General features: G+C 33.4%; 1 long non-coding RNA gene across 2 annotated transcripts; it reads left to right on the top strand.

The window, feature by feature from the left end:
- The first annotated feature begins 1,470 nt into the window (after window positions 1-1,470).
- LOC129925307 (uncharacterized) lies at window positions 1,471-5,471 on the top strand. Of its 2 annotated transcripts, XR_008777108.1 has the most exons (5): window positions 1,471-1,818; window positions 2,063-2,221; window positions 3,390-3,515; window positions 3,859-3,927; window positions 4,288-5,471. It is a non-coding gene; the product is annotated as an uncharacterized LOC129925307 (long non-coding RNA). The 2 variants fall into 2 exon arrangements; XR_008777107.1 differs by lacking the exon at window positions 1,471-1,818 and having other exon boundaries at window positions 1,936-2,221; window positions 4,288-5,469.
- The last annotated feature ends 6,220 nt before the right edge of the window (window positions 5,472-11,691 follow it).

The raw sequence follows: 11,691 nt of genomic DNA, 5'->3' as shown, positions 1-11,691 counted from the left end.
AAAGGAAACTTGACTTATTATAACTACACTAGCCTGACATTACCCGCGGCCTGCGGGTCTAAGTTTGTGTTTATTAATCTAGTGGATTGGATTTAGATGTATGTTAAACTTAACTAATGATCCTTTCAAGTTTTTGTCTCTTTCGCTACGAAAATAAAATTAGTTTTGCGAAAAATGGGTTTACCCGAAGCCGATACATTCATTTCTATTAAAAACGAAAAGAGCGATAACTTTGTTAAATGAATGGGATTATAAAGTGAACAATTAAACGAAATAATTTTTAGTATGGATCTAGGCCTATCTCAACTCGGCTTCGCAGCTTTTGTAAACGAATGTAGTCTCTTAAAAATAATGCTTTAGAAAACCAAATTTGAATGTTTATTTGATCAAAATATGAAATGAATGGACTATAATTAGTATGTTCATGTGTTAAAGTGTAAAACTATCTCTGCGAAGAGAAGTTGAATTAGAGTTTTAGATCTCGGGATGGGATTATAAAGTAAACAATTAAACGAATTAATTTTTAGTACGCGATTCATTACGGTATTGTCTAATGAAAGAATGTTCGTCAGGAAATCTGTAGTCACAGATATAAGGAACTAATTTATGTAAAAAATGCTTTTGAAACACAAAAATTGAAGGTTAATTTTATTATATAATGAAATCAATGGATCTTCTTTTGTATTTTCATGTGTCAAAGTAAAAAACTATCTGCGCAAAGTGTATTTCTTAAAATTAGATCTGGTCTAAATCCTTTCGATCTTTTCTCACCTCACATTCTACTTTATAGTATAGATTACAAAACAACGACTTGTTTGAACCATGGAACTATACTAATGGAACAACAGCTCCTAGTTTTTACTAGGGGAGTGCCGTCGAGCATCATTTTCACGCATGGTGCAATATGGAGAAATTCAGGAGGATGCAAAAGAAGAAATTTACTCCTCCAGTCACTTGGACTGACCTTCAATGAGAGTAAAACTTTCCTACGCTTTATTTTATTAGATCTCTAAAAACTTCATCCATTTTCTCACAATGGTTTGTGATTTATAAAATTTTCCTGAATAAGGGATCGTCACAAAAGTTATTTTTTTTAAGGCCACCCCATTAAAATAGCTGTTTTCAGTACTTTCACATTTGGGTATTTTACACAAAATCTGGATTTTTTTTTATGTACATTAAATCATTATCATCTGTCCCGCGTAACTAAATCCTCCACTTTTCCCGGTCACCAATGTTCTTAACAAGAGAGAGAGGCTGGTCCATTATTTGCGTAGTCCAGCCAGCTTTTCTTCTGACAAACCTTTTTTCGTTTATTCTCTTAAAGGATATTTTTTTTAAAGTTAGTCTTACAAAATACAATTCCAAACCAACTCATGCAGTTATCGTCTTTTCACAGTATTGAGGAGTCATCCTTTTTGCCAGCCAGAGTGTTAATTGGCAAAAGTAAAAAATTCATTATTTTAATTTTTTTAGTAAATATTCACAACTATATCTTTTATATAATAATATATTTTTTTAATAATAATATCTTTTATATAGACATGCTTTAATAGATCTAATAAATGATTAACGCGGCCCTACCAATATGGGTATATTAATACTTAAATCTGGGTATTTTAAATTTCGAATGCGCATTTTTAAAAAACCGAACTTATCTATAGATCTCTTATATCTAGAATAATCTAGATCTACAACACCCAGACTTAGACTATGGTTCTAGATCTATTTAAAAGATATTTAAAAAAAAATAACTCAACAGATCTAATAAAGTCATGATTTCCACTCTATTTTCTCTAGATCTAGACCATACATGAGGTCAATATGAATGTTTATAGATCTAGACTACGTCTAGAACTCTAGATCTATCGATCATGACTATAGACTGTATTATACTGTAACTGTATTACTAGTATTATATTAGTGTATAGTCACTATAATCAATAGTGTATTGCCTGTAGATCTAGTACCTGTACTAATATTAGTAGATGTAGATCTATAATAATAATACTTTTTAATAGTAGAAAGTAGATTTATAATCTATCAATTCTATCTAATCTAGATCTAAATCTAGACTTCACTTTCACATCACATGATTATTGATACAGACAGTGAATGAAACGAATGCAGTGATTATATTATAGTTTATACTGACTTATAGCTCTACCAGTTGATTATCATCATCATCATCTGAGGTCATCTCGAATAATAATCTAGACTAGTATGTTAATGTCTCTATTAAAATAATTAATATCATCAGCCATATATATCATTTTAAATATTAAAATAGTAGACATAGATTTCTATATTATAAATAGATAGATTAGATCTATAAAATATAATTTTACAAACTTTAGAAATGATTGATTTTATTTTTAATTGATCAGCCTTCTAGACTAGATCTAGCATCTCTAGCTAGACTCTAACCTGTAGTTTGTAGATCTTGGAATTGGATCGAAATTCACCTTCCTAAATTGTCTCTAAAGTCTGTAGCTGATTTGAGAGGCCCAACGAGGCAAGAGTCTATTACTATTAGTACTCTGTCTCTTGATCTATCTAGTAGGCCTACTTGGCTAGTGTATTAGCCTTAGCCATAGTGTAGTCAAATCTTGACAACTAGTCTTCTAGATCTAAGCTTCTAGAATAATTAGATCTAGATCCAGTTTAGATTTAGAATATAAAAGTATTTTACTAGCTAAAATACTAAATCTACTGATCTAAATTCTAGATAGATATACAATATATTGATCCAGTTTAGATTTGGAATATAAAAATATTTACTAGCTAAAATTCTAAATCTACTGATCTATACTTAATATTTTAGATATTATATGACATGTACAAAAATTATTATTAAGATATAATTATAGAATCTAGACTAGTTATTTATGTACATAAAATATATAAATAAAAGATAAAATTTATGCAGGCCTAGATCCCATAAATTTATAATTGATCCAGATCTATCAGTAAAAGTTACCTTCGATGGGAAGTTTTACCCAATCTAATCTATACAAGACAATTTATAATCCATGCCTCGCCTACACCCCATACATTAAATAATAGTTCCCATTCCATGCCATGCCCAGACCCATGAGTTCATGAAATAATAAATGATGTGGTGTCAAGTTGGATCTATCCCCTGAAATTCAGCACTTTAATATAAAACTCTCATATCTAGTTAATTATTTGCTATGACACTCTGATCAACTTGGACTTGTGTGATACATATATGTTTCTTATCAGATTTAATGAATGAAGTTTTGGTGCATTTTAAGGCTACAAAAGTATCATCAGGTGCATTCTAACCATTGGTATTTTTCCTGGCAACATTTCTATTCTAGTCTGTGATAAATTATAAATTTAAAAAAATGTTTGTAATGTTTCAGTTATTAACAAGTAGAACCATGCCAACCAGTTCTGATGATGTACCAGAATGGCTCAAGGATCATACTTGTACTATTTCTACTCTCTGGGCAGACATTAATAATATTGGCATCCATTCAATATTTATTGTAAGTACTACTATACAATTTTTATTTTAGTTATCTAAAAGATGTTTTGTGAAGTGTGATTTTCATGGTCAAGCAACATCCAAATATCGGGGATGGAATTTAACATTTTTCTCTATTTTTTTTTTATAACACTCTTAAGCAAATTCATCTTTCATGAATGCCTAATATACTTGGCTGTTGTGCAGGCCATTCCTTTACAATAAACTGTTAGATGAAATTAGGCAAAATTATGTCTGATAATTTGTATGTTTGATACAACAATGTATTCAATTTAATAATATTATTTTTTAATTGTAATGTTTTCAAAAGAAATTAGCCATTATGCCTAATTGTATAATTACAGTTATGTTTGGAAATGCAAGAAAAAGGCATGCATTCCTGACAAGTCAATGATTGGTTGCACCTCTTAAAGGTAAGGTACTGCAATTTTTCCCTATGCACTTTTCTCATAAGCTGAAGTACTTGTATTTTTGAAAAACTAGTTTTCCATGAAAATGTAAATCATAATATATGTTATAGTTGCTTTTAGATGAGTGCAATGTCCATCAAATTAACTGAATATCTGCCTTCACCTTTAGTAATAATTCATAACTATTAAGGTCAGGGCCATGTCTACACATTAACACAGTAGCTCCTTTTAGGTACAGACTATTTTTAGAATAGCAAAATTATATAATTATACTTAATAACATATATACGTTTAGCATGGTCAACACATATGTCACACATATTTTTATTTTTTTTAAATCCTTTTATTTATTTTTATAACTAGATAACTTTCTGTTATGAGAAAAGATGAGATTCTTGGACTCCTGCATAGCACCACCAGAAAGGAAAATCCCATCATGTTGCAAAATAAAAGTCTTGGACCAATTTTAATTTAAGATATATATATTATACTGTAAGCTCTATACATATTTATGTATATCCTGTCATTCAGCCTACAGGTTTGGATTTAGTATTTCTTTAAATCTGTTTGATATTGTACTTGAAAACTATTAATCTGAGCCCCATTAAAACAATAGGGAGTGCAGTGAATGAGTGGTAAAGCACTTGGCTTCTGAACTGAGGGTTCCTGGGTTCAATTAAGACTGGGATTTTCAATTTCAGAATTCAAAAGGCTAGGGATACATGGCAATAGTAAGGAATAAGTAAAGGCAGTTTGGGGATCCATGGCTGAATGGTTAAGTCATGGGTTTGAATCTCTGTGAAGACTCGGATTAAAAATTTTTAGATTTTTGGGTGCCCCTGAGTCCACCTAACTCTATTGGGTAGCTGACTTTTGTTTTGGAAAGTAAAGATGGTTGGTTGTTGTGCTGGCCACATGATGCACTGGCCAAAGAATCAAATGACCTTAACATCATCTGCCCTATAGATTGTGACGTCTGAAATGGGATATTTTTTCAAAAGGTGGTTGGTTGTTGTGCATGGTACATGACACCCTCGCTAACCATGGGGCACAGAAACTGATAAACTTTATCATCTACCCCATAGATTGCAAGATATGTAAGGGAAATTTTACTTTTTAAAAATTAAAATAAGAATCTAACAAAAGTAAACATATAAAATATGGTGCATTCTCCTTAAAACTAAAACCTGGTGCGAAGGTTTAAAATGTTAGCATAAAAAAGCAACATCATATATTCTTAATTCCCTTTGCAAAACTTACTGAGAAGAACATGCATGTTGTTCCCTCATAAGTTTCTTGACAGAGGAAATCTTGTTTATATTAGATTTGAATTAAGCAAATTAAGAAAAAAATTATAATCATTATTTCAAATGGTTGTATCTAAACCTTATGAATTATTTTTCTGTTATAAGTATATTGAGATTAATGGATAATCATGAAATTGTTAAATAATTGCTGCTATCATTCCATTGACTAAAGAACCATAATTTTTTTTTTTTTTTAAATTAATTTCAAAATGATTTTTTTCAAGCATAGAGTTCACATAGATCTTAAGTGAATTTTTTTTTTTATTTGACTAATGCTTCAATTTTATTGTATCATATTAGTTATGAATTTTTATTACCCAGAATATTTAAAAAATGAGTACACTATTTTCATGTAATAATGTAACTTGGTATTCACACAATGCTCAAAATACACCATAATCTTTAGGCCATACAGATTTGTATAAATTAACTTGTTTAAACACATTGTAAATGTATATTGTTTGGATAAGAATAAAGTTTTTTCTGTAGACAATTATTGTTCAAGATTTGTTGATGCTCCTGCTTAATCAATTATATATACAGGTCATTAGTTTTAACACGTCTGATAATAAATGACAGTACAAGTTAGTGAATGAAAATTTGTCATTATTTCAGCTGCTTTAGTTTTACATCAATGTGAGGTACCAGTACTTTGATTGTGTCATATAACAATTTAAAGCAACATTTTGAAATGAATAGTCTGTAGAATTGACAGTAAATACGTTTAAGTGATGGGCTGTGATCTGCTTGAATTGGGAGCTGATCATGTATTGAATTTGTGTTTTTGATCTTTACTTCAAGTAAATGTTAATGAGCAATTAATTTTTAATGAATAAATAATTTAAAAATAAATACAAAAGAACCATAAACATCTACTTTAGTTTAATAATTTTTTTTCATAATAACAGAATTTTCAACTTTGCATTCTTAAAATAAAATATAATTTATTTAGAGTAGAGTCAGAACACAAAATCATAGTTTTAAAATATTAAGTAAATTAAGCTAAGCAGTGATCTCTTATAAACATTTGTATATAGACTATACACAATTTAATTATTATTTTTCATCAAATTGCAGGAACTACTACATGTACTTATGCCTATTTGACAATAAAAAACCATAGTCAATGAAATAGTAATACTAGTAAATGAGATAAAAGTAAACTAAATATCATCAATGCTATTGAAGCCACACTTGTTTTTTTTTTTTTTATCTTGTTTGGTGGACTGCAATTAAAGTTGCTATTAATTTCACTGATCGTCTTAGCTGAAATGCCAGTGTCGTCTCTTTGAATCCTAAGCTTATTTTCTTGGGTAACTGGAAGTCCAGATATTTGGAGTTTCATTTTAAGCACCTATACTTTCCGAAATGGCATTCCGATAGGCTAAACCATTTGCCTAACATGTCATATGCACGTAAAGAGGTACCACAGAAATGCTTAGGCGCCAACTTACTTTAACTGACATAGAATAAGAGAGCACCTGGTTGCATACAGCTTCAGAACGAGACAGCAGGAGGTCACTTACAAAGGTGTGGTATACACCAATGAAAATTAATTGCCGAGGGTAGATGGCAAAAAAAAAAAAAACTGATTCTACCACAGGTGGACAATGGTTATGCCTGTGCTCAGTGTGGCATAATATGTAGGTCACAGCTGGGGCTGAGTAGCCTCTGGAAACAGCATTCCTCATAAGTCTTAGGAATCAAAGACAAGCCTATCATTTTTGTAGCATAGTTTGTAGCTTCTGTAAATGCATGAAATGCCGACACAAGTCCTCTGTGAGTTTGATGGATTATAAACATCTTACTTCTTTGCCTTATATTAAATGGTCCTTCTCTCTGTTCCTCTAGGTACTTGCATTTATCTAAATATCATTGATATATTGTAACATGTCATCAAAATAAAAGCTAGAATCTCTGCAACTCGTTTACAAGTCAGAAGTCATCAATAACACTTGCCATTTAAAAAATAACAATTTAGATTAGTCAAATCAGTGACTGATTATTCGATTCATTTAGGCCTATAAATTTTTTATTTGAATATATAATGATCCTTTACACTTTGTGACTTTACTAGTATACTTTGGAGTAGACTTGTTGAGCTAAAGTCGGAAGTACACATTGAGTTTTACTGTGATCTATTCTACTAGATCTAGATGTAGATCTATATATATTTATATTATATTATATAGAAGTAGACGAGAGTATCTCATCAATAGTATCTGTCATATCGTGATCAGTAGGCGGCTGCAGGTTTATAGATCTATTCCATGACAAAAACCCTGGCTAGATTTAGATCTACTGGTCTAGACATCTAGATCTAACTAGAATTAAACTAGAAAACTGAATTAGAGAAGTAGCTTTCTGGATCTAGAACCAGAATCTAGATCTATATTATTAATATTAGATCTAGTTGCGTCGAACGCTTAAGTTTTGGTTGTTGTTTTTAATAAATGCACATAAAATACATTGTATTTTGGCAATAAAAATACCCAGTTGGTAGTCCAGTAATTCTAATAATTAATTAATGAATGACTATCAGTATTTGTTTTAGATCTATCAGATTCATATGACTATGACTTATTATTTATACTTATTTTGTATCATTCGTCCAAGAAAATCTAGCTCTAGATCTATTTCATTTTAGATTAGGCTATAGTTGTTTTTTTTTTTTTTTTGTCATTTTATTTAGGCTACAATATTACCGAGATGAACTTTTTCTTTGTTTCCCACGAGACGTGTATGCCTATAGCCTAGTCCTTTCGATAATAATAATTTAAAAAAAAACGATTAGAAATGCGTAGCTTGGAGTGTCAAAACTGTATTAGGCCTCCTATTTTTATTTTTATTTCGTGCAATTTAGTATATCGTAACAAATACGCATTTAGAGGAACGGTAGACAGGTCTTCATCCAGATTTAGTGTAAATAAACCAAACACAGAAACACTGAAAGATTGTATTTTCGTAATTTAGATTCTATTTTTTTGAAAAAATGTGGCATTTTATAGGGTGGTCGAAAAAAATAACTTTTGTGACGATCTCTTATTCGGGAAAATTTGATCTATTATATCAGATAGTCAGAAAATGGATGAAGTTTTTACACATCTAATCAAATAGAGCGTACGAAAGTTTTACACCCATTGCAAGGGACTGACGGAGTAAATCTCTTCTTTGGCATCATCATGGATTTCTCCACATTGCACCATGCGCAAAAATGATGCGCGACGGCACTTCGACTCTCTTTGGCTTTGTAAAAAACTCGAAGCTGGTGTTCCATTAGTATAGTTCCATGTTTGAACTTAAAACAATATTTTTTTTAGTTTTTAAAAGATCTCCATGTCTATTCTAGATATAAATAGAGAACTACATCGAAATCTAGATCCAGCATCATTTTTGAAAGGATTAGCGCGTTCTAGAAAAGTACTATCGCGTTCGGGAATTTCCGAATGTAAGACTTTATTGATTCAAGTACTTAATAAATTAATGTTCAGGAAAATTGTACGCCTGGTCTTCTAAGTGTACATCTAAAGGTCTATGATTGGAAGATTATAAAGGTAGTAGAAAAGATCTACACATTCGCTTAGCCAGCATTCTTTCTCTTTTAATTAAACATTCATTAGTTATTCAGAGAGAAAAATAATCGTTCTATAAAGTTGTATTAAGGTGGTCGTTTTTTAAAAGTATTTTTTTACAACGTTTTTCTTATTTTTTTAATTGTTAGTGGGCGGATTCTACTCGATGGAAACAACTTTTGATCTATGTGACTTGGGTTCCACCTCCACAGTTAGTCTATCCATGTCCCCCCCCCCCCCCCTATCCACAGCTAGCCTATCCACGGTATGTGACGTTTTGTCGAGAGCCGTTATGGCGCTGGGGACGTTTTGGCGCCGAAAATGCTGCGCCAAAACGTCCTGCTTCGGTCTATCCATGTCCCACCGCCATCATAAGCGCTTGTCTTTCATCACCCCTTCTATGGAGGCTTCCGTCATGATGTAAGCATGAAACTACGGGAGTAGCACCCAGTGTTGTGTTGTTGATTTTACCTTTCCACTTCTCCTGTGCTTTGAGGATTCAAGGAATGACGATCATGACTTTTTAAGTTTATTTAATAATTCAGTTACAGTGAGGGGGGGGGGCGTGGTAGCCACGTGGAAAAGAACTTTACTTCCGAACGGAGGTGCCTAGGTTTCAAAAAACTTGTGAAGAGATTTGAGCTTCGATGATTTTTAGGACGCTCCTGAGCTCTTCACAACTCGAACGGGTACATTACAATAGTCAAGTAAACTCTCTTTGCTGTTTGGTCGTTGTGCTGCTGACATGGCAACCACAAATGAGACCTAAGGTTTAAATGTCTACAAACGAGACATTGACAGGTTTTTAATTTTACTCAATCCAAAAAAAGTGCGACTAAACTTAGCAACGGTGGTTACCTAGCAACGTCCATACTACTAATAATAAGGATAATCCAGCCAATAGTATTTAATGGTACACCCCACTGACAATAACAAGACTAGGGGGATACAAAAAAAAGCGCACGATAAAAGAAATCTTTTGCTGGTAGAAGCAGGATCTTAATGGCTCCAGCTCCGGTATCGAGTCATGATAAACGGAACCCTTACCACAGTCCGTAATCTTCATTAGCGCCGCCCTCGGAGCTCCCCCTAGCGTTGACGTCAATGATACCTGCTGATAATTTCAGGCCCCCACGTCCCTTTTAATTGACACCCGAGTGGGGAGCGTAGATCTTCGCGCTCGTCGTAAACTATAAAACTTTTTTCTTTTTTTGCGTTTGCAGAATCTTCCTTTCGTTTGCGGCTGTTATCTTTCTAACGACTCACCTTTCATGATCTGACTCAGATTTTAAATCAGCTCGTTGGCTGAGTTTACTGTAGCTGTGTCTTGTGAGTTGTTTGTGGTCCTCCCGCTGCCTCAAGCTCCTGACATGCTAAACTATCTAGCGACATAGATCACCGCTTCCAAATATCATTGTACAACTTTCAGAGACTTCTGATGGTGAAAACTGAAATTTGTAAGTTAGAAAAAAATTACTTTTTCACAAAACTTTACTTTCCTGTCGAACATTACTTTCTCATAAAAACTTCTACTCCCATCCAAACTTTACTTTCTCATCAAACTTCAAATCCCTGACGAACTTCAGTTAAACTTCAGTACCTCCATTGCGGGTGTAAGAATATGTCGGTGGGCCCATTCCCACAGTAAGACAAATTTGGTGTGTAACAACAAATCGAGTACCGTATTTTCGTCAACCAGTGTGATTTGGGCTAGAAATAAACATGACAAAAGCATAACACACAGACTCTTGCTGTAAACACATGGGCTATAACACACAGACTCTTGCTGTAAACACATGGGCTATAACACACAGACTCTTGCTGTAAACACACGGGCTATAACACACAGACTCTTGCTGTAAACACATGGGTTAACGTTTTGAAGTGAAAATACATTTGAAGAAGATTTTAAGGGAATTTTTAAAACCAGTTTTACAAAAGTGCAATTGTTGGGGTCATCCACCAAATGCTCATCTGGGCCCCAATTGGTCTAGCGCAATTTATATATTAACCTCTTCGCACCTTGATTGCTACCCCCAAAGGCAGTGAGCCCCTAATGGTCGTTTGCCCGGGTTCATTGAACCCCTTCATGCCATGGATGTTACGCCACTGTTTCTGATATGAATGATTTCATTGTGGAACAAACCCATATCATTCTTTTTTTTCCCTCTTCAAAACGGGATGGCAGGGGAAATAATCCCTGCTTTCTCAGTCTGTCATCTCGTTAATAAGTTTGTAACGAATTTTCCACGCGTTGTTCAGGAAATGTTACAAATTATTAGTTAAGTCTTCTAGTCATTTATATTTTGTTACTGTTACACACATACATGCATACGTGTCAATCATAAGCAAAACTATTCTAACGACGGGGGTCTCAACCACCCCCACCCCCACCTTAACCTGGCCTTTAACCTTTTGGACCGTTGGGGTAACACATATGATCGGTTGAATTTCTCTCTCCATTCCTCTCTGTCTTTAACAAGGAAGAGAGTCTCTTCCATTGACAGGCAAGCCCATTCTTTGACATTGTCTAGCCATCGCTTTCTTTGTCTCCTTCTTTCCCCGGGTACTGTTCTCTGTAGGAAGGTCTTAGTGAGCCCTGAGAATCTTGGCCAAACTATCTTAGTTTGAGTTGTTGTTTTTTTTACAATAGTCTTCTTCTATTTCTTCGTATTTGTACTACGAGTTGAGTCTAAGAGTCTTGGAACTGTAAGGCGTTTGGAAGCTTGCCTGCATCTGCCTGCCTGAAAACAAATTTTCTGTCTGGATAGTGACCTGGTTATTATTGCGCTTTCTTCCATCCCCGCCAGTGCAATGGACTCGGTCCTTAGGCCCCCAACGGGAATTTTGTTTTTCTTCCTTATTGGCCTAATTGACCGTTTCAGAAG

Source organism: Biomphalaria glabrata, chromosome 3, assembly GCF_947242115.1.
Source record: "Biomphalaria glabrata chromosome 3, xgBioGlab47.1, whole genome shotgun sequence".
Taxonomy (NCBI): domain Eukaryota; kingdom Metazoa; phylum Mollusca; class Gastropoda; family Planorbidae; genus Biomphalaria; species Biomphalaria glabrata.
Note: the sequence above shows the minus strand (reverse complement) of the source record. Positions and strands in the feature narration are given on the sequence as shown.